The sequence below is a fragment of the Psammomys obesus genome, unplaced genomic scaffold, assembly GCF_907164565.1.
Source record: "Psammomys obesus unplaced genomic scaffold, mPsaObe1.curated_primary_1811, whole genome shotgun sequence".
Lineage (NCBI taxonomy): Eukaryota > Metazoa > Chordata > Mammalia > Rodentia > Muridae > Psammomys > Psammomys obesus.
This window is the reverse complement of record NW_026596125.1, coordinates 13,598,587-13,621,614: the sequence shown is the minus strand read 5'-3', so window position 1 is coordinate 13,621,614 and position 23,028 is coordinate 13,598,587. Positions and strand designations below refer to the sequence as shown.

At 36.4% G+C, this 23,028-nt stretch overlaps 1 protein-coding gene across 4 annotated transcripts in view; it reads right to left on the bottom strand.

Annotated features, from left to right (window-relative positions):
• Positions 1-23,028, bottom strand: part of Shoc2 (SHOC2 leucine rich repeat scaffold protein) — an 84,392-nt gene that overhangs the window by 60,610 nt on the left and 754 nt on the right. The window contains exons 1-3 of one of the 4 annotated variants that reach the window (XM_055591488.1): positions 18,649-19,829; positions 18,417-18,518; positions 17,548-17,649 (exon numbers count right to left, since the gene is read on the bottom strand). The exons of 2 other annotated variants lie outside the window; for them this stretch is intronic. The gene's annotated coding sequence lies outside the window, so the exon portion shown is untranslated. Of the gene's footprint in view, positions 1-17,547; positions 17,650-18,416; positions 19,830-23,028 lie in introns of those variants that run through there. One more of the 4 variants, XM_055591489.1, reaches the window with a different exon arrangement.

The following is a 23,028-nucleotide window of genomic DNA, read 5'->3' as shown; positions in this document are numbered from 1 at the left end:
TTTCATAATTTTGACCTTTTTTTTTATACTATGATTTACAGACACTATAATCTCTCAACTCTAATGAGCATGGGTATATAGAGGAAATATATTCCTACAGGGAAATGGGAAATGGGGTTTGATCACAGGCATAATTGTTTTGTTTAGTGTTTTGGTTTTTTGTTTTGTTTTTTTTGTTTTTTTGTTTTTTTTGGTTTTTTTTTTTTTTAAACCAATGTTCTCCAAGCAGCAAAACAGTTAGAGGGGGAAAAAACAAACAAACAAAAAAAAAACCTCAATAATAAATTCTTAAATGTCCCATCAATGCCAATCATTTCGGGATTGCAACTCCTTAGCAATCCTAGGAGTTAATCCAAGAATGTTAAGCAAATGAGTATCTGTGATGAGGAATAATCTGGAAAACACTTCAAAAGCCCATGCCAAATATAGTAAGGGTATAATCCAATTATTTTTAATTGGAATATGTAGGAATTGAACTTAATAGATGGGATATACATACAAGGACTATCTTTGCATACTATAGAGTCTTTAAATTCCAACTAGATGAAAAACTGTTTATTATAATTACCTAGAACCTAACTGCATCAACTATTTTTTTAACTTCTTAAACTATAAAAAGTAATGTGTATATTCTAAAAAAAACCTTCTACTTGAAACTTAAGGTTTATTCATTACCTGACAATGACTTACAACCATATTAACAATGGAGTTTAAATCACAAATAAAATACTTCTGTTCCAGTTTGTACTTAGAGCTATTAGTGGTGATATCTGTACACTGTTTCGTTCTTATTATTTTCTAGTGTTGTGCCAGATCATTTTTATATTAACATGAATGTTTCATTGTTCCTTGTTATTGCACCAAAACATCCACATAATGACATACAAAGTAAATCTTATATCTCACTTATCAATTAATTATGTTATTGTACTGATTTTTTTAAATTATGAGTTATATTTTAAGTTTACTACATATATGGGATATTAGGTTAGATGTACTTGAAAACCACGTTTAAAATAAAATAAACAAATAAAAATAACACAAAATGGGAATATTTCATGAGACCCTTTAGCAATAAAAATCAAAGGAAGAATGAATAAAAGTATGAAACAGACCCAGAGTTATGTCTGAGCTGATAGATTAATGACAGTAGACTTCTACTTTCAGAAAGGAAGTCACTGTCTTCAGAGGATAGCCACTGGTGAAAGATTCTTGTTCCGTTTCACACCCACACCCATGCTGCCCTGATTAATCCCAGTGAGAAATAAAATAAACAGCATCATAATAAAACCCTAAAAAATGCAAAACTAGAGACCATACCTCAGGATATTAAAGACTACATATATCAGACCCATAGCCAACACTATCCTAAAAAAAAAAAAAAATAAGAAAAGAAATGCATGAAAAGCAGAACAAAACACAACTCACCACTATCCCCACGCCTTCTCAATATAGTAATACTTGAAGCACTACCTAGCATAACAGAAAAAGTTAAAAAAAAAAATACAAAGAGGAAAAGAAGCCAAAATATTCCTACTTGCAGATGATGTGCTATTATACATAAAAGAGCCCCAAATTTCTACCAGAAAACTTATATAAATGATCAACTCTACTGGGCATGTGGTGTAAACCTTTAATCCCAGCATTCAAAATGCACAGTCAGGAGGATCTCTGTAAGTTCTAGACTAGAGGGATCTACATAGTAAGTTCCAGTAGAGTCAGGGCTATGGAAGATGCTATCTCAAAGCAAACAAAGGTGAAAGACATTATCAGCAAAGCGGCAGGATACAATATTGTTCTAGATAGGGCTACTATTGCTGTGACCAAACACCAGGCAAGCTGGGGAGGCAACACTCCCATTTACAATATAGGAACAGACCTAGGGAGATGAAAGAACTCTACAATGAAAACTTTAAGTCCTGAAGAAAGAAATTGAGGAAGACACTAAAATATGGAAAGCCTCCCTGCTCATACATGCACATAAATTACAGAAATGACCATCCTGCCAAAAGCCATATACAAATTTAATACTAGTCCAACAAAAAACTCCATGACATTCTTCACAAAGTAGAAACAGAGAAATCCTAAAATTTACATGGAGTCACAAAAGACCCCAAATAGCCAAAGCAATCTTCAGGGATGAAGAATGCCAGAGCGATTTCTACACCAAACTGCAAGCTATATCACAGAACTATAGTAACAAAAAACAGAATGATACTGCCTCAAACACAGAAATGTAGGTCAATGGAATAAAATAGAAAACCCAAAAGAGAGTACACGTAATTAATAGCCATCTCATATTTGACAAAGGTGCTGAAAATATACACTGGAGGAAGACAGCATCTTCAACAAATGGTGAAGAAAATCTGGATGCCCACATGTAGAAGACTAAAATTAGAATTATCATTCTGCACAATTCCAAGTGGATCACAGACCTCAATGTAAAACTTCAAACTCTGAAACTGCTGGAAGAAAAAGCAAGCAGTACTCTACAAGACATAGGTTCAAGAAGAACTTTCTAAATAGGATTCCATTGTTCAGGAATTAAGGCCAATAGATGGGACCTGTTAAAACTAAAATTCTTTTTATACAGCAAAAGAAACAAACAACTGAGTGAAGCAATGGCCCACAGAGTGGAAGATTTTGCCGGCTATAATCTGGTGGAGGATTAACACCCAGAATATACAGAGAACTTCAAAAAATAGAGAATCAGGAAAATACACTACTCTTTGCAATGAATATTTGCAAGTAAAGACGTGGACAAAAGGACATACAGAAAAAGTTAAAAAAAATATATAAAGAGGAAAAGAAGCCAAAATATTCCTACTTGCAGATGATGTGCTATTATACATAAAAGAGCCCCAAATTTCTACCAGAAAACTTATATAAATGATCAACTCTACTGGGCATATGGTGTAAACCTTTAATCCCAGCACTCAAAATGCACAGTCAGGAGGATCTCTGTAAGTTCTAGACTAGAGTGATCTACATAGTAAGTTCCAGTAGAGTGGGACTGTGGGACTGTGGGACACACTGTGCCATATTACAGTTTCCACGATGAGATGAGATGTTTTTATGCTTTGTTTTGCTTATTAGTTTTTTGTTTTTTGTTTTTTGCGGGGGGTGGGGGAGGTTGTAAGAGCAGAGGGCAGATACAAAGGGACAAGGAAATAAGTAGGAGTGGGGTACATGATGTGATACAAAGAATCAATTAAAAAGTCTAAAAAATAATAAACAAACTACCCAATCAAAAAAAATGGGCTATGGATCTGAACAGAGTTCTCAAAAAATTAAAATAAAAAGGGTAAGAAATATATTTTAAAACATTCAATACCCTTAGCAAGTAGGAAATACAAATTAAAGCTACTTTGAGATTTTATGTTACTTAAGTCAAAAAAATGAACGTCAAGAAAACAAACAACAATAAATACTAGTGGGGATACAAGAAAGGGAGAAACCCCATTCACTGTTGGTGGGATTACCAGCTAGTATCATCATTATGGAAATCAGTGTGAAGAATTCTCAAAAAGCTAAAAACAGATCTATCATTAATCCAGCTGTATCAGGGTTTGGCGCATAGGAGGAATTGGAGTGGGGAAGAGAAGTGGAAATCATGTAAATGCAGTAGTCATGCATGAATTCTCAAAAAAAATTAATAAAAAAATGAAAGTAGGAGGGGGTCTTGGTGGTAGAAGAAGGGCTCATGGTGCTTAAAGAGGGGTAAAAGAGAAAAGGATTGTAAATGAGACCATAATGTATTATATACAAGAATGAAACTGTTAACAAATAAGTTTTAAAAGTATATACATAAAGTATGAATACAGTGGTACTTGTGAAGAAGGAAAACATTCTAGGATGGAAAGACGAAGAAAGAGCCATAAAGAAATACATATGAGCCAAGTAAAACTACTGTCAACTGAGTAGTACAGGAGCAGTACAGCCATTAAGATGAGACAGAACCAGTGAGTAAAGGCATTTTCCATTCAAACCTGGCAACCTGGGCTGATCACCAGAGCACATTAAGGAAGAGAAGCCACCAGGGTCATTTTCTGGACTCTGCACATGCACCATGATACATGAGCTGATCTGCCTCATCACACAGTAGCAACTCTTAGAGCAGGCAGTTCTGCTACTTGCAGCTTAGAAAGAATAGTGAAAAGGGTGCACATACTAGCATAAGACTTAGCCTTAGAGAAAAGACTTTTTCTTTTTTCTTTTCAAGTAGATTGGAATGGACTCAGAAAAAGCATATTTATTGGGGTAAGAGAAACAGAAGGCAGCTGGAGTATCGTTATCTCCACTAAATAGTGTAAGGGCAAATTCATTTGTTGACAAGACAAGAGCTTTTAAAATAAAAAAAGAAAGAAAAATGAACAGATAAAGACATGAACCAAAGGCAAATAAATTTAGCACCTAAAAAGTTCATTTATCAACTTGCAATATAACAACAACCTTTAAAACTATAGTTTCCACCCCCCCCCCAAACATATTTGGTAATATATTCCTTATTCCTAAATTTTTTAAACTGAAAGGCCTCAGAAGGCCAACTCTGGAGGAAAAAAAACATAAAGGGCTGCACAGGGCAGGTTAGGTTACAGGGTTAGGTTACAGAAAAGTACAATTGAAGAAACAACAAAAGAAAGAGAACAAGAAATCAGAGCACCAATTGGAAATTGATTATACACTTTACTAAAAATCTGATGTTCTTTCTGAGGAAAGAACTCATTTATCCTTAACTATATACAGAATATCAACACAGAGAAGTTTATAAAAATGATGATCACAATTACCCATCATTTCATATCTAGCACAACACCTGAAGTAAAAACAAAACCACAGCCAAATGCTAACGAGGTTATGGAGAGCCTACATGTTTCACAGGCTGAGGTGTAAAGGCAAAACTGTGTGAGTGCAGCTGTTCTAGAGAACAGCACATACTGTACTGTGCACACCATAGATCTTGCAACTGCAGTTCTTCACATTTACTCCTGTGAAATTAAAACACATATTGACACAAAAGTATGTCACCACTGTTGTTAAGAATTTTAATTATGATGGGGAAAGAATAACCCAAATGTCTTTTTATGAACCGTTAAACAAACCCTGATACAGCTACACCAGGGAACAACAGAGAGCAATAAAAAGGAACAAGATACTAACATTTGCAATAACCTGGATTTCAACGGCATCGGGCCTTGTAAAAATGTCAATCTCAAAAATGGGTGGCATACTTTATAATTCCATTTATAGAACATCTTCAGCCTGATAAAACTATAGAACTGGAGAACAAAGTAGTGGTTCATAGGGGATGGAACATGATAGGAGAGAGAAAATGGTTTCTGGTCCAAAATTAGTCTGTATTTTGACTGTGATGGTAGTTAAAGGAGTCTGTATATGAGATAAAAGGGTAAAACTATGCACACACCCAATGAATATACGAGAGAATGTCATTTTATAATCTAACAGTGCCATACCAATGTCAATTTTAAGGTTGATACTGACAATGTGCTATAATTACATAGGATGACAACACCACAAGAAGCCAGGTAATAGGCTCTCTTGTGATTTCCCATGAGTCTGTTATTATGTCTAAGTAAAAATCTGGAAGTAGTTCACTGATACAGTCTTACAAACACTACATTAAATGTCAAGGAATTGCTTCTGTCAAGTTTTAATGAAGTATAAACTACCTGATAAGGCTTCTGAAACAGTCCTACCCAATTCCCAGTTATACATGAGAGGACCTGGATACTTGCTTAATAACAAATAGCCAACAGTTTAACCAATCACACCTATGTAATGAACCTCGGTAAGAATCTCTAAACTACAAAGCTTGCAGAATTTCTGATTTGGTAAATATACTAAGGTGCTGTAAAAAATATACATTCATACTATTTTCCTCATATTGCCTAATATACCTCTTCCATTTAACTTGGGCCACATCCTTTATATTAAACCAGTAATCAAAACAGAACTTCCAACAGTCTATGAACCCTTTCTGGCAATTCATTTACTTTAGTTTAAAGCTAGTTGGCTACAGAAAAGTCTGGGTAGCCAGACCAGTGCTTAAAGTGGAGCAGTCTTTCAGCACTGAGACTTTTAACCTATGGGATCTGATACTAAATGCAGGTAGTGTTTAAAACTGAGCTGTAGGATTCCTGCATGGTGTTCAGAAAATAAAATGGAGAAAATCCATACTACACTGTTAAGATTGCAGTAAGAACAATTCATATACATCTAAAGTTTATAAACACAGAGAGGAAAAAGTAATTAGTGATAAAAATCAGCAGAGAAATAACTACAAGCTCTTCAAGGAAGAAACTGTGCCCAAGAATTTATATCCAGACTAATTATAGTCCAGGGTTAAAAACTAGCAAATGTTTAAAACTCAAAGAAAACTGTTTTTATGTGCTAACCTTAATAGTTCTGCCAGGCAATAACTAAGGCAAAATGACAAATACTCATGACTGCCAAATACAACGTAAATGTTACAACCCCTGGAAATGTTGAATGATCAACAAAAAGAGTAAATGGCATGATGTATACTTACATCTTTATGATAAAAATCTTATACCTTTAATTATATGTTACAATTTATCTCAATCTATCAGTTGTAAAAGAGGATGCCATAAAATAGGTAAGTTTAATATGCTCATTTTATGTCTTAGACTAGATCACATGTATGCCCCCATCTGTCTCTGTCTGTCAGTCTGTCTGTCTCTCTCATACACACACAAACACACAGAAATAGATAAATGAAACAGGGAAAAGGAGGCAAGAAAGGGGAGTTAACAATAAGTTGAAAATGTGTAAGGAAACCAACTGATTTATAAGCCATAAACATATATTTATATTTATATTTATATGGTTAATTAGATCTGCACAGGAAAAATGCCCCTCCCAGAAACTACAAGTTAATAAACAAAAAGCCTAGTGTGAGTGTGGGATACCCCATGGGGTTGTTAGTCAGGGGCAGTCCTAGAGATCCCCCAAACAATACAGGCTATTGCCCTTGCTTGTGGTTACCCACTAAAACTTGATGGTAAGACATCATATGTTTTGAGCACAGCATATGAAGAAATCAAACTGATCTGAAAGCTTCCTCCCTGAAAGCTAGCTCAGTGCTAGAACATGCTTTGCAGCTATGGGGAGAGAAAAGCCACCAACTCATACCTTGCTGTGAACCCTGTGAGCTATGATAATGACCAGCACGGCAAGATTTGCCTATGGGTGTAATAGTGACATGAATGCTATGGGAGTAACCAACAGAGATTTTGTCTTTTCTGGGTGGGGAGGGGCTTAAGACCCACTGTACAGGAGGGAACTCACTGGTATTATAAACCTGATCAACAACTCATGGCTTTGGAGACCATAGGCCCTACTGTTACTATTTTATTCATGGGACATTGTTCTAAACGGCCATTTAAATACTTATCCTTTTACACAGACGAGTGCCGTTCTCACCCTTCATCAGAGAAGCTTTTATGCAGCAGATGGCAGGTAGTTAACACAGAGATTCACAGCTAACCAAACTGCACAGAGCAAGTGATGTGGCATGCTCAGCCCTAAACCACACCTTCCCAACAAGGCTCAGAGAAAGAATCTAAGAGCCAGAGGGTTGGGAGGACTACAAAACTGTTTTCTGGACCTAACAGGATGTCATACTCATGAAACTCCAGTAGCTATGTTTGATAAAAAAAAAAAAAGACCTGCACAAAACATAACCAGTCAACAGTCCAACACCAGAAAAAATATTCAGGAAGCCCTATACCTACTGGAGGTACTACGGGCAGCTGATGGCTAATAGAGTACAGGGTCACTTTTCTTCAACAGTCCAGCCCATGACAGGTTACCCATGTTCCAATGGGTGCAGTCCTATGCCCATGCATATTTGGGCATCACTAACTGAATTCACTAAGTTACAACAAATAAACAAACAAATTAGGAGGGAGTACAGGAGGAGGGGGCTAAATACATTGTACTCACATATGAACTTATCAAAGAATAAACAAAATGGGGGCTGAAGACACAGCTCAATGGTTAACAGTACCTGCTCCTCTTCTGAAAGACCCAGTTCAACTCCCATCTATAACTTCAGTTCTAGGGGATCAAACACCTTCCTCAGGCCTTCATATATTGCACCCAACATACAGGTGGTGCACAGACATACATATATGCAAAACAATCATATACATAAAGCATGCTTCTAATTTAGATTAAAAATAAAAATAAAACTTAATCCCAGCACTCAGGAAACAGAGGCAGGCGGATCTCTGTGAGTTTGAGGCCAGTAAGGTCTACAAAGTGAGTCAAAGACTGCCAAGACTACACAGAGAAACCCTGTCTTCAAAAAACCAAAAAACCAAAAGCAAACAAACAAACAAAAAACAGAACAAGAACAACCACAACAAAAAACTGAACCTAAGCAGACATTTCAGAGTAGGAGAGAGAACTGACATTTCCTCTTTAAATACCGTGCACTAACCATGTGTTGACTCAACACAAACTACTAAGCTGCCTTTAGAAACATTACAGCTGCTGCACACAGTGCTATTTGTGTTTTTTTTCTGACCACTATACACAAAAATATATTTCTGTACTTCACGGGTCATATAAATACCAATTGTCAGATGCAAATATATTTCTATAAACTAGAAGTTTAATGTGTCACTGTATTAAAAGGAACTTATTGTTCTGATATGCCTAAAATAACAAAACAGTGAAAATTTAAGATAGTAAAACACAGTACAATCCCCTGGTATATTACATAGGCACCTGTTACCATACACAATATAGTGTATGATACATTGGGAGTTCACATATGAATGATAAGCAGTAAATTCTGGACCCATTCCATATAGATATATTTCATCCTTTCTTATTGCTCACTATGACTTATGGTACATCAATTTATTCCTGTATCAACCCACATATAGGATGTTTCTAATTATTTTCTTAATTTATGTTAAAAAATGTTTTTACTAAGACAGGTAATGCCATCACAAGCCATAAACCTGCACTCATCAGAGCTAATATTTCTGTAAGCCATACAGAAATATGAAAGCTGAAAGTTGAACTAAGAATCAATATACATTTAAATTTTTTATAGGAGGTACTGTCTTTTTTCAAAGAGCTCCCATTATTTTATATTCTCAATCTTTCAAATTATTTATCATCATCAACTTGATAAAGTGCTATTTTAATCTACATTATTAATGAGCAAATCCTTTCATTCTACCATTGCAATATTCAGAGAAAATATGACTAATAGCTACATTATACTAAACACACAATGCAGTCTTCATTTTCCTGAAAGCAGCACAATATAATCAGACAGCTTTACGTAAAAAGCTAGACTCCTACTTCTCATTAAAAACATCAAAATCCTTGGGTTCCCTGGGTCCACAGTTTTCAGTGACAATAATCAAGTGAGACCGAAGAAAAGCTATCCTGAGTGGCCTCTGATCCACCTACATCACACACTGCTTCCACGTTCATGGGTCTATGTGATGTGGCTGATCTCCTGTCAGACTTGAAGGTTAGAGACCCCCTTTTTATTTCTAGATTTTTTTCTTTATTTCTATGTCTGCATGAGTGTATGCCATAAGTGTGTGGGTACCTGCAGAGGCCAGAAGAGGGTGTCAGATCCTCTAGAACTGGAGTTATAATGGCTGTGGCTGCCTGACATGGATGCTGGGACTGAATTTGGATCCTCTGGAAAAGCAGCAAGCACTGTCAACTAGTGAGCCATCCCTACAGACAGTCGTCGTTTATACTGGGTTACTTGGTCGCATACTACTTATCAGGGTTCTCTGAATAAAAGGTATATTAGTACTATGTCTTCTTATATATTGTAAGCCTTTTCATTTGGCATTTTTGTTTTAATCACTCAGAAGTCTAGAAAAAAAAAAACATCAAATGTTAGTGATGTTATCTTTCCAGTAAGGATGATTTTTACTTTCATCTCTATATGAACATTTGTTAACTATATTATAATGATCAACACTCCTTTTAAAATTTCTATACTACAACAACAATAATCCAATACTGGTTGGGTATGTTGGTTTTTAAACTGACAAGAAAACCACATAAAACCTAGAAAGCATGAAGAAGAGCGGTCAATGAAGTCTAAAGAAACTTTATCAAATTAAGTAACTTAATTTATGCAATACTTCAAGTCAGAATTATACATACAGTTTCTACAATTAGTATTCAAAAGTCATAAAATGGTCTAATTCAAAAGTGGACAAACATGTTTTGGGACATTAGCAGATTAGAAGACAATTGTATCCAATTATAAACATTAAAGTTTTCATTAAGAAGTAGTGGTTTGAATAGGTAATGGTCCCCACAGACTCATGAGTTTGAATTCTTGGCCCATAAGGAGTGGCACTATTAGGAAGTGTGGCCTTATTAGAGAAAATGTGTCACTGTGGGGCAGGCTTTGAGGTCTCCTACGCTCAAGCTATGCCTGGGCAGTCTCCTGCTGTTGCTTGTGGATCAAGATGTAGAACTCTGGGTTCCTCCGGCACCATGCCTGCCTGCATGCCACCATGCTCCCAACATGATGATAATGGACCAAACCTCTGAAACTGTTAGCCAACCCAAAATAAATACTTTTCATTATAAGAATTGTTGTGCTTGGGCTGGAGAGATGGCTCAGCAGTTAAGAATTGTTGTGCTTGTGGTATCTCTTTAGGGCAATAAAACCCAAACTAAGACAATCTTCCCTCAGTCAACATTTATTACATTATTCTTTACATATCGTTGGTTGTGTTCAGTGCACAGTGCTTGCCTACACACTTACAAACAAGTGGGTAAAGCAACGCAACGATGTGTTCATAAGCAAAGAGAAGATCATCAACCCAGGCCTCAAAGTAAGTAAGGGAATCAGGGAAGTCTTCCTGAGAGAGAACAGTTAAAGTAGAAAGCAACCCACATAACCACCTTCTGAAAAAGGTATAAGGTAACCAGGAATCCTGAAACCATGATTTCTTCTCTCCTTCAATTCCGACATATCAACAATTACTAAATCCTATTCATTACTCTCCAAAAACTTCCCATGACTTCTTCAACCTCTCTGTATTCTCTCTGTATTGCCACTACCCACAGTATAGACTCTGATCTTACTCACAGTCCAGTATAGGCAATTCTCTCCTACACTGGCTTCCTTACCTGTCTTACCATATCCATCCCACTCTGTTCTTAACATAATCACTGTAATTAGTGATCTTTCAAACACTCAAACCTAACAGGTCACTGTGCAAACTAAAACACTTAAAAACAGCCCTCAAGACAAAACCTAGAAATTCAGCAGTAATTTGCAATCCTTTTATGATCTGGTCCCAGCTTACTTCTGCTACAACCCTAGCATTTCCCACTTTACACTCCGGTCATATGAACTTCTTTCACATACTACATTGGGGCCTACCATTTCTTGTAACTAGAGACAGAAAGATTTCTGTTGACTTCAAGGCCAGCCTGGTCTACAATAGTGAGTTCCAGGACAGTCAGGGCTACAGAGTAAGACCCTGTCTCAAAAACTAAAACTAATTAAAATATCCACTGTCAGACACTTAGTACCCTGTATTATACTTCTCAGGTAGGATTCTGCCATTTAAAGGTAATAAGTAAATAGGAACCAACGTATCTTTTTCAGCTATATCCCAATAGTTACAATATTTACCATAGTTATAGTTACTGAATAACAATAAATAATAATAATAATATTCAACTTAAACTTTGTGATACTTGTTGTTGTTGATTTGGTCTTTTAGGACAGGGCCTTCTATATATCCCAAGATGACTTGGAATATATAGCAGGCTTCTTATTGTACTCCTGCTATCTCAGTCTCTAAAGCGTTAAAATTATAGATGTGTACCATAGGTGTACACCACACCTGGCTTTGCTAAGTTTTATTGACCACACTGGACATCCTACTCCTTTCATAAACAAGCATATTTTATGTGAAGCTCTTCATAACACAAGATACTATAAATTTATTTAGCATAAACAAGCATAAATCAATAAACACTTATTGGATATGGTTGAATAAACAACACAAACCCTTATCTCATATATAATGTTTCTTTATAAGCTACTTAAAACAACTCTCCTTCACTCAGATTTTTATATATGAAAAATGGCAAGAATGCAGGTGTAATTTTTTGTTACTGTTTCTGAAGATATGAAAAGTTCTTTTAAATAAGTTAAGGATAACCAACTCTTGATTTCAAATTACATATAACTATTTTTCATGGTGAAGAGTTTAAAAAGAGAATCTCCCATATCAGAAAGCCAAAGTAATAGTACAAAGAACAAAAAGATTTGTGCTAATATTAACAGGCTTTAAAAAGCACTGTGGTTTTCAAGAGAACTGAAAGAATGCTTCTTTGCACATTTAAGTGAACCTGAGATAGGATTAGTTTTCACAAGGGTTTAAAAGAATTCCTGCCAATGAATGTTTTCTCTATGTGTCCATATAATTAGAATCAAGTCAAGAATTCATATATATCTCACCTTCAAATTTACTTTTCTCCCATTCCTTGGTAAGAAAGCAAGATAAAATACTAATAGTTTGGCAGATATAAAGACAGGATGGACCTAATTCATATTCTTATAAATAAGTGGAAGTTTTCCCAGGAAATCTGTATTACTTTATATGTAAATTAGATTCCAGACACACAAATTTAAAACAAAGAGCTGAAATTTCCTTTTTTAAACAACCTACAGCATAAACCTTAATTGGGACCATCGCTCTTTTTTATACAAGTCCAATTTTCCACGTGTATAAACTATAAAGTTAACTGGCAGAATCTCAACATCAGATACTTTAATGAAACATTATCTAAAAAGTCTTTATACCACAGAAACACTACCAAAAAGATTCACTTATACTGTCTTTTCTTGACAAGCATTTCCAAACTGATCCTATAAAACCAAAGCATTCTCAAAATTTCCCTGTGCAAACTGGCAGTAAGTTTTTAATGTTGGTTATCGTTGGAGTTCAGAACACAAAACCCTAATGTGACTTTTGGAGGTCAGTGTTTGCCACCCAAAATGCATTTCCACTGGCATATTTTCATCAGATTACTCTGAGGACTGACACGTTATCAGTACCAGGAATAGAGATGATCTTGCTTTTTAGAGTGCTAGGGACTGAACTAACCACTTTGCCCACGCCAGTCAAGTTTTCTAACACTGAGTTCTAAGCCTTAACACTTCCTGTATAACTATTACCTGGCTTTATTTACATAACAAATCTTTATTTCTATACAATCCCTCCATTCACATACCTATAACATAACCACCTCCAGAAGCCCATAATCTCTATTCCTTTCTACCTTCTACAAATATTCCATATACAAAAATGGAATCATCTGGTCTGTCTTTGAGCCTCATATTTTGTAAGGTTCCTATTTTAACATGTCATTAAATTTGGTTTTTTTCTTGTTAGTCTAACTATATCAATTTAATTAACAGACCAGCCAAGAACCCAGAGGGTAGATAAGTATAAAACAAGAGAAATACCATGTAATTACTATTTTATTACACATGCTAAGGTCACTATAGTAGCCAATAGATCATTAACAGTACTATAAAGCTATTAATTTAATGCTTCATTTTTATATGCATAAATCCACAGTCCTTCACTTTGTCGATGACTGTAAATATTTCCCATTACTCTAAAGTCAGAAAAATTAAGTAACATAAATAACAAGATGAGAGCATATGATCTTCAAATATGTGGCTTATCAGTAATGTGTCATGATTATAAAATAAATGGCCTTTCCATCATTTATGTACTCCATTTTTAAGACTTTAAAAGAAGATTTGTATGTTCAAGTATTTTATTTGCCTACTATTCTAACAATATTGTTTCAATATGACTTTTTTAAAAAAATCCTGAGTGTTTTACCATATGTATGTATACCATACATATGCCTGGTGGCCACAGGTCAGAAAAGGGTATCGAATCCCTTGGAACTGGAGTTAAAGATGGCTGTGAGCTACCATTTAGAAGCCTGGACCCAAACCCCAATCTTCTGGAAGAGCAAAGCAGCCAATGTTCTTAACTGCTGAGCTTTCTCCAGCCAAATGGAAAATATAACATACATCTTTTGGATTTGAAAAATATCTGAGTATTTTTTAGACAGCATATAAGATCAAAAGAAACATCAAACAGCCACGACTAATTTAACTTAAAGGTTAAAAGGAATTTCTCATCAAAAGATACTCAAAATACTGAAAAGCAGCAGGTATTTTACTAACTTTATAATTTCACACATTAAATAGAACCACACAATTCCCAGTTGGATATGCTACCTTCTCCATGTAACACCCCGGTGCACCCCACCCTGCTGGGACACTCCCTGCTGCTCCGGCTCATGCTTAACCCACCGTGATCATCTTTAGGGGTGGAGCCTTTGCAAAGTAAGTGGATTGTAAAAAAGGGGGATGGCTCAGTGCCTGCTTCGCATGCATGAAGATCTCAGTTGAGATTCACCACACTCAAGTAAAAAGTCAGCAGGAGGGGAATGTCTGTGATCCCAGCAGTGGAGAGGCAGACACAGGCAAGGCAAGGCATGGCACTCACTGGTCTGCCAGCATGGCTGAACTAGTGAGCTCCAGGTAATGAGCAAGAGGAAGAACGCCTGACTTCAACCTCAGGCCTCTGCAGAGATGCACACTCACAGGCACATGTCACAGACAAATTGTTTTTTAATTACAGTAAAATGAAAACTTTCACTGAACTTTTTAAGTTTTGTACACAACAGCATTGTGAAAATATTTACACTGTAGTTACCAAAATTAGAAAAGAAAAGAAAAAAAATATTGAGACAGAGTCCAGCTGGCCTTGAATTTACTATGACGCCAAAGATGACACTGAACTTTCAGTTTTCTCCGCTTTACCTTCAAAGTGCTGGCATTATAGACACAGAGCACTGCACCTGGCTTAGAAGAAGAAAAAAAAGTTGTTTTGAAAATAGTGTCCCTATTTTCAAAAAGTTTTTTTTTTTTTCTCAAGCTCCAAAATATTTTTTATATTTTATACCTAAAACATCTGCCATCCAATTTTTGGCAAACTTTCACTGATCATATTTAGGCCTTTAGTACTCAAAACAAAACTTGGTATTAGACAGTCTTTGCACTATTATAGATTTTGTTAACCCATGTTATGCATGTACTATTACAAGTTATTATACAACAGGAAGAGAAAGCCTTTAAAATACTGCAGCACTCCACATTATTTACTAAGTTCCCACCATGGCTTGGTGGGTATTTTGAATTGAGGCCATTATTTCTAGGATTAAGAATTTCAAGCCAGGTATGGTGGCTCACACCTTTGATCCCAGCACTCTGGGAAGCAGAAGCAAGCGGATCTCTGTGAGTTCAAAGCCAGCCTGATCTACAAAGTGAGTCCAGGACAGCCAAGGGCTACATAAAGAAGCCCTATTTCAAAAAACTAAAAAAAAGGAAAAAAAAAAAAAAAAAGAAAAAAAAAGAAAGAAAAAGAATTTCAGACCACTACTTCCAAAGCACAGAAATAAATGTCTTTAAGATTAAATCATAAAATTTACTACTTTAAGCTGCCTACTATATAAGCATCTCACTTCTATGAATTCAGAACTATGATTAACACAGAGATAAGCCAGTATTTGTTTTAACAAAAAGTAACTTTTCTTCTACCTACCATATATAGTCACAAATTTCAAGATATCTTAATATTAAGATATAAATGCAAGTATTTGAGCTAGAAATTAAGGCTTTGAGTGAAATGTATATCCCAAATATATACAAACTAAAGCATCACAATTAAATACACTCTCCACCAGGTCATCCGATCTCTGTCTGTTTGTTTGTTTGTTTTGTTTTGTTTTGTTTTGAGTTTTCGTTTTTTGAGACAGGGTTTCTCTGTGTAGTCCTGGCTGTCCTAGACTCACTGTGTAGACCAGATTGACCTCGAACTCACTGCCTCTCTCTCCCCAAATGCTGGAATTACACGTGTGAGCCACTATGCTTGGCTCATCCAATCTCTTACACAACCCTAAATTCTGGTAAAAAATAATAGTAATAATAATAATTGTCATCCTGACAAATTTCCCAATCCAGGTGACTGAGAGATGACAAGAGAAATAAAGTTTATTCTCAGAAAAACAATAAAAGCTGCAACAACACTTTGGCCATTTTGTCATGTCACTGTATAAACAGGTTACATTTTCAAACAACACTGATCAAGAAAAACGTGCTAAAATTTTCACATATTTCACAGCTAATCAAGCCACTAGAGGTTAAATATAAAATTCCACCTTTGAAAATTTTAAGGTAGTAATATGTTATTGTACCACTCCAACACTTTCAAATAATTATTTGTTTTCATTTACTTTTCCACTAAATGCTTGTTGATACATTATGTTTCACCTCATTAGGCAAAATTTTTCAATAACAAAAGCTTAACACTAAAACCTTTAAACCATGTAATTCAGGTTTGAAATCTTTCTGAAATACACATTTTGTAATATTTAACAAACTATACCAGTTGACTTCTTTATGGTACTGCATTATCCCTGAATTATTCTATTTATAAAACAAATGGCATCTTGAAAGATTCCAAATACTTACAAATATTAAGTTGCTATAAAATACTATCTTTTTTAAAAATGTCTTCCAACTGTCTTTTCTATTTGTTTTGAGACAAGGTCTCTAAATAAACTGGCAGAGACTAGCCTGAACTCAGGACAATCAAACTGCTGGGATTGCAGCCACCACACCCAGCTTTCTTTTTTTTTTTTTTTTTTAAGTAGTTTCCCAGGCTCTTATGGTCAAGTCTGTTACAGCCTATAGGAGTAATTTCAATCTTTTTACCATTTGGTAACTATTTTAATTGCGTATTATATAAAGGCCTCAATTAAAATCTAAGGATTTTTTTTTAAGTGCATTTAAGACCAAGAATGTGCTAATATCTCCTTGCCCCTTTTAATGGCCTATTCAGTTTGTCTGGGGTTTTGCATTATTAATAACTTTAAAGTAATTTTCTACAAGGTCAAAACACTGTTAATACATTAAAAAGCAATAAAGACAAACAGCCAGTGCTCAACATGAATCTTATGTTTCAGGAAAAAGATATTAAGCAAATCATCATAAAGTGATGAATGTTGTAAAAGAGAAAACACAGATTCTTTACATCTAGAAAGCAAAAATCTTCCAAACGACATGACATCAAACTAAGGCCTGAAAGAGACATGGGTAGTATCAAAGCAGAGAGTATCAGAAATTCTTAGTTTCCTAATAACTTTGAGATACATGGGATATTATATATAACATTTTAAGGTGAACTGCTGAAATGAAGAAAAAAAATCTAAAAGAAGGAATACCCCAAATTTCTGTAAGTCTCTTTATACCATTTAAGAAATAATAAAGTTACTTAACTGCTGGATGTAGTCACACAGACCTATAATCTCAATACTTAGGAGGAAAGAAGATGATTGATTCTAAGGCAGTCTGTCTATATTACCTAAGGAGACCCTTTCTCCAAAATTACTCACCAAAATTACTCAGTTCTCAAGTTCAAACAGTAAAAGCATACAAAGCTTTCCATCAGGATCTGATTGCTGACCACAGAATCAGATTTACCTAAAGAATGAACACTGTCAACCAAGTATAAAAATAAGGGGTTTTTTTATTATACACAGAAGTAATATTTATATAATAAAATTAACTGTGTTCTTAGTATGTCATTCTTTATGTATTGCCTAAAAGAAAACAATATTTAAATATAAATTTTAAATACATTACCAATAAGCCCCAAAATTATCACACACTAGGCTGATATGTCCTCTTTGTACTTCATTAAAATATTAATAAAAATTTCACTTAGGTAAAAGTTTTAAGTAATTATTTAAATATCCCTTAACATTAATACACATCTATAGTCGATGAATTAGGTACACAAGAAATAACCACTAAAAATATATACTTCATTGAAACTCTACTATAGGGCTTAAAATATTGGATGATACCAAAGATATGGTTAGGTGGGTTAAAACAGGCCACCTCAGAGCCTGAGTTCTGTCCCAGGACCTGAACAGTGCAAGGAGAAACAGCTATGGCTCTGACCGGCACACACACAGCTCGTTTTGACACTCACTTGCCTGTACACATACACACTTGAACTAAGTTTTTAAAGATTTAAAAAATATTACTGGACCAAACAGCTGTCCTCACAGTTCCCAAATGAACCTAACGTCTAACCCTTGCTCTTTTCCTACCCTTTAGAGACCACCCACGGGACAGTCTCAGTGTTAACTGTGTGAGCCCATGACACAGCTGTTACAGCACTTGGCACATGTGTAAGTGTGGCTTGTCCAGCTCCTGCAACAAACCCTAACTGAGGAAAAGAGGGACAAGTACTTACCTCTGCACCTCAGCACCACTGACAAGTAGGACAGGCAAACGATAACTACTAAGAAAGGCTTCCAAGCAAAGTGGGTGATACAAGAATTACAACCTGGAAAACCTGAAACATTAACTGATAAAATTAATTTCCAATTCTAGAAACTATTTATATCGGAAGAAGCCATTTGATACTCATTAATTCCAGGACATTAGAAACAAATCAAAAGAACAAGGCATGGTGGTGAACCTACAGAATCCCAGCACTCGAGACGCTGTAGCAGAAGGCTGAGTTACAGGCCACCCTGGCACTTCAGAGGTTGAGGTGAGCTTGGGCTGTGTAAGATTGTATCTGATAAAGTAGGAACAGGAGAGCAAGGCGAAATTAAAGATCTTTTTGGCACATGTGTGATGTGTGCACACCTGTGTGTGTGCGTACAGAGAAGTCAACCTAAGGTTTGTCCTTTTTCCTCCTTCATTCTCAAAAACAAATTTTTTAAAGAAAGGTTCTGATACCAAATCCAGAGCTCACCACTTCAGGTAGACTATATGGGAGCAAGCCCCCAGGAGCTGCCAGGCTCAGCCTCCACTAGCACTGGGGTTACACAGGTGGCTGCCGGGGATCCAAGCTCAGATCCTCAGGCTTACACAGCAAGCATTTTCCCCATGCAGCCATCTCCCCAGCCTCAAAAAAAAAAGACTCGTCAGCTATAACATTTTATAATTAAAATAGCAGGCCTTCTAATAACAGAGGGTAAGTAACATATTGAAACATAATTAATTCATAGAGCTATAAAGATGTCACAGAAACAATTCATAAAACCCTCTGAGGTGTATTTAACAGGCTGATTCTGCCCTTTTAAAAAATGTTTAGGGTTGGGCACAGTGGCACTCACCTGTGACTCCAGCACTGAGAGAGGCAGAGACAGGCAGATGTCTTTTGAGTTTCAGGCCAGCCTGGTCTACAAAGCAAGTCCAGGACAGCCAAGTCTACACAGAGGAACCCTGTCTCAAAAAACCAGAAGGAAAAACAAAAAGGTTTAGATCCAGGCAGTGTGTTCACTCTTTTCCGTAAAAGAACCCTTACTGCACAGAACGCACCATCTTTTGTTACCTCTTCTGACCAGCCTACTTGTAATGAGACAGTATGAAATCTCATTCGTTTTCTCCAATCTTGACAATGAGAACTACACACTTAAGAAACACATGGTATCAACTCAAAAGCTTAAGTGCGCTTTGTAATTATAATACTCTTCGTGTGTTCCAATTTTGCTTCCCTGAACTAACAATGCTTTGCTAAAAAGTTGGGGACAAGGAGAATAAAAACTATTTTACCTTAAAAGAGATATTTATTTTAGAATAAAAATTGTTTTCAGACTTAAAATGTTTTCTCCAGCTTGTACTGATTAACAATCACATTTCAGATACTCTGCAAATGCCAAGCTCAAGCACACTACAAGTAGCCTGTAACTTATGAAACTTCAAATTTTAAGTCAAGTTTAGACAAGAATACTGCAAGTTCACTTCATTAAGAGAATACTTCTAAAAAGATCTACATGGCACAGCTCTGAAGTGGTGTAGCACACATGTGAAGACTAAGCAGTTAACGAAATGTAAAACTAGCAGATGGTTATGTTCATGCTTCAGTTCATTACCCTTAAATTATAAAGCGTCTGATACAAAATATAAGCTACAAGAAATATGGTAAGTCTAACATTATATAAAATTACCCACCAGCCTAATTATTTACATGACTCATTGCAAGTATCACTTTACATATTATTCTGTAAATTATTCAGGCAATGTCAATTCATTTACAACAGAACATTTACCCACTCACTAACAGTCTAACAACAATAAACACTGACATTTAGCCTAATATCTAAACTCTCTCCCTTAACTTAGAGAATTTTGTAAACAAATTCCAGAAGTCTTACACCATGTCTAAGTTACAAACCTCAGAACTCTGTGAGGTAACTTATTTGGTTTTTTGGTTTGCATTTTGGTTTTTTGTTTTGCTTTGTTGTTGTTTTTGGTTTGGTTTGTTTGTTTGTTTGTTTGTTTCTTTGGTTGGTTGGTTGGTTGGTTGGTTGGTTGGTTTAAACTCTATCTTGGTTAAAGCAAAGATTTTGGGCCTCTTCGCACATAATCAGCCTATGAAGGGCATAGCAACTGCATCTCAGAGACAGTCTCTTATTCAATCTTCACCTGCCAAGGACTCATACCTACAACTACACAAGAGATATCTAGCTTTCATTTTGGTCTAAAATACCAAGAGTGTTTTTATATGTAAATTGCCCTTTAAAAACCAAAAGTCTTTCAGAAACATACAAGAAATATGGATAATTCAGCATATTTTAAAAACAAGTATGACTGAAATGTTTGTTACTTGCACAAAACATTCCAATTTTATTCACAGTTGATATGGGCAATCAAAGACAAAAAATATGTACATTTGAGGCTGAAAAAAAATGGCTTAGCAATTGAAGAGCGCTGGCTGCTCTTCTAGAGGATTGGAGTTTATTCCCAGCACTCACACGGCCACTCATGACCCTCTGTAACTCTAGTTCCGGGGTATCTGACATCAACTTCTGGCCTCTGACAAGTATGCATGTGCTACAGGCACAGGTGATAGCAAATAAACTTATACCCCAGCAATAATCCAGAAGCCATTTTGCGATTATTTCATATAGAATACTACCAGTCATATCTGGAAGAGGAAAAACCATTGTGACTTTTCTGTCCCAAGTCACAGAAGGAACAGCTGGTTATTTATTTATGTACGTATTTACTGCAGGGCCAGGAAAAAAAAAAAATCAAACCCAGGGCATTGTACATGTTACGCAAACACTCTACAACTTAGCTACATCTTTTCCCCAATGTGATAGTACTTGAAATGAATATCTAAGCATATCAAAAATAATTCTCATATTCCTATTTAAACAAAGTGCTTCACATTTATGAGTGGTTTGTAGGTCACATGCTGACTTCTGACCTGCACTTGCTACAATTATCAAAAACAGTTCTAATCTACTTTCTTATTATGGCATCTCACAAAATAAAAACCTAAAATGCAATCTAGGTTCAAAATATTAATATATCTCTTCATACCGTTTTCAACCCATAGTCAATTCTGAATAATGACAGAAAAAAAAAAAAAAACAATGAGGCTATTATAAAACAAAGGCCAACTGAGACAAATTCTTCAGAAACTGAACAAGCATCTGGGGAAAGTGTACTCTTAGAATGAGGCCACGATTGTAACTACAAACTGAGATTTCACGACTGTGTTTCATGATAGCTTTAAGCTACACCTTAGACAAACCCTCTCTCTCTGTTTTACTTGTAAATGCATACTCAAATAACATAAAAATACTTTGTCTTCATAAGTTTAAAAGACTTCATACTTAAATATTTTTAAGTATTCAGCCTAAGCTCCGTGTGTGGTGAATGATTAAATATTTAGGTAATCTATTTCTATAATCTTTAACCTTCATATAAAAAATAAAAAGACTTGCAAAATGCAAATGTTTTTAATTTGAATATGTAATTTAATTTGTAGAGTTACTGAATGTTACAAACTGTGAATAGCTAAACCTCTAAATGTCTTCAAATACATAGCAAAAACAGTTGTAAAGGCCATGCCAAGGAAGGGTGTCGGTGAAGGGGTGCAGTAATAAATTTGAGTCTTTAAAATTAAAGATCTTTGTCAGTGTTTCTGACTAAAACACCAAAGCACTTGGTTGCACAAGTCTCCCCTTGGATTCTGAAAAACAGCAACCCAAAGTTTTTGATTCGGCAGTCCCTCTGTGTAGATGCTGGAACTTCTGACAGCCTGTACGAGATTACACAGGTGTAAGCTCTCAGACTAATCTTCGATGCTGGAGACCAGTGTACCCCACGGTCCACATTTGCAACCTAATTTTTGCTTCCCCAGAGCCCTCAAAAACATTTGGGGGGACAGGTCGAAAAACGGGGTTTCCTTTTACTCTCATCACCCCCAAAATGATACAAACGAATGGAAAGAAAATCGAATTTCCAAGTTTAAAGGTGAGATGAGATGGAAAACACACCCCAAGAGCATCTTCTTCCCGATTCCCGGATAGACATGCATTCCACCTGTTTGTGAACCCCTACTTGCACTTATCACACTCCCCTACTGAGAGGGAAGAGGGGGAAGACACAGGGGAGAAGGGGAGTGGGGAGAGGCGGGGAAATTACTGCTTTGGAGTCCTTATTCTTCCACCTAGGCATGGGGGAGGGGATGGTACAAAACAATGGGTACCGAGGGGCTGGGGGGAAAATTTCTGCCCTGCAGCCTCCGGCGTTCCGACCTGAGGGCGGGGAGTTACACTACTTTTCCTCCAGCCCTCCAAGCCAGCAGGGAGATTGCCGTCAGGCTCGTTTAACTGGGCGGTCTCGGCGGCCACAACTCCTTTCACCCGGCAACACACCCAAAGCCAATTCACCACTCTTCCCGCGGGGTCTGTGGGGAGGAGACCGCCCAGCGCCGGGGACCTCGGAGGAGGCGCACAGACCCCACCCCACAGCCCACGGCCGCGCCCGGCCGCCCGGCGCCAGCCGTCCCCAGCCGCCCGGCCGCCCCGCCGCCCGGCGCCCAGAGCTGTGGATTG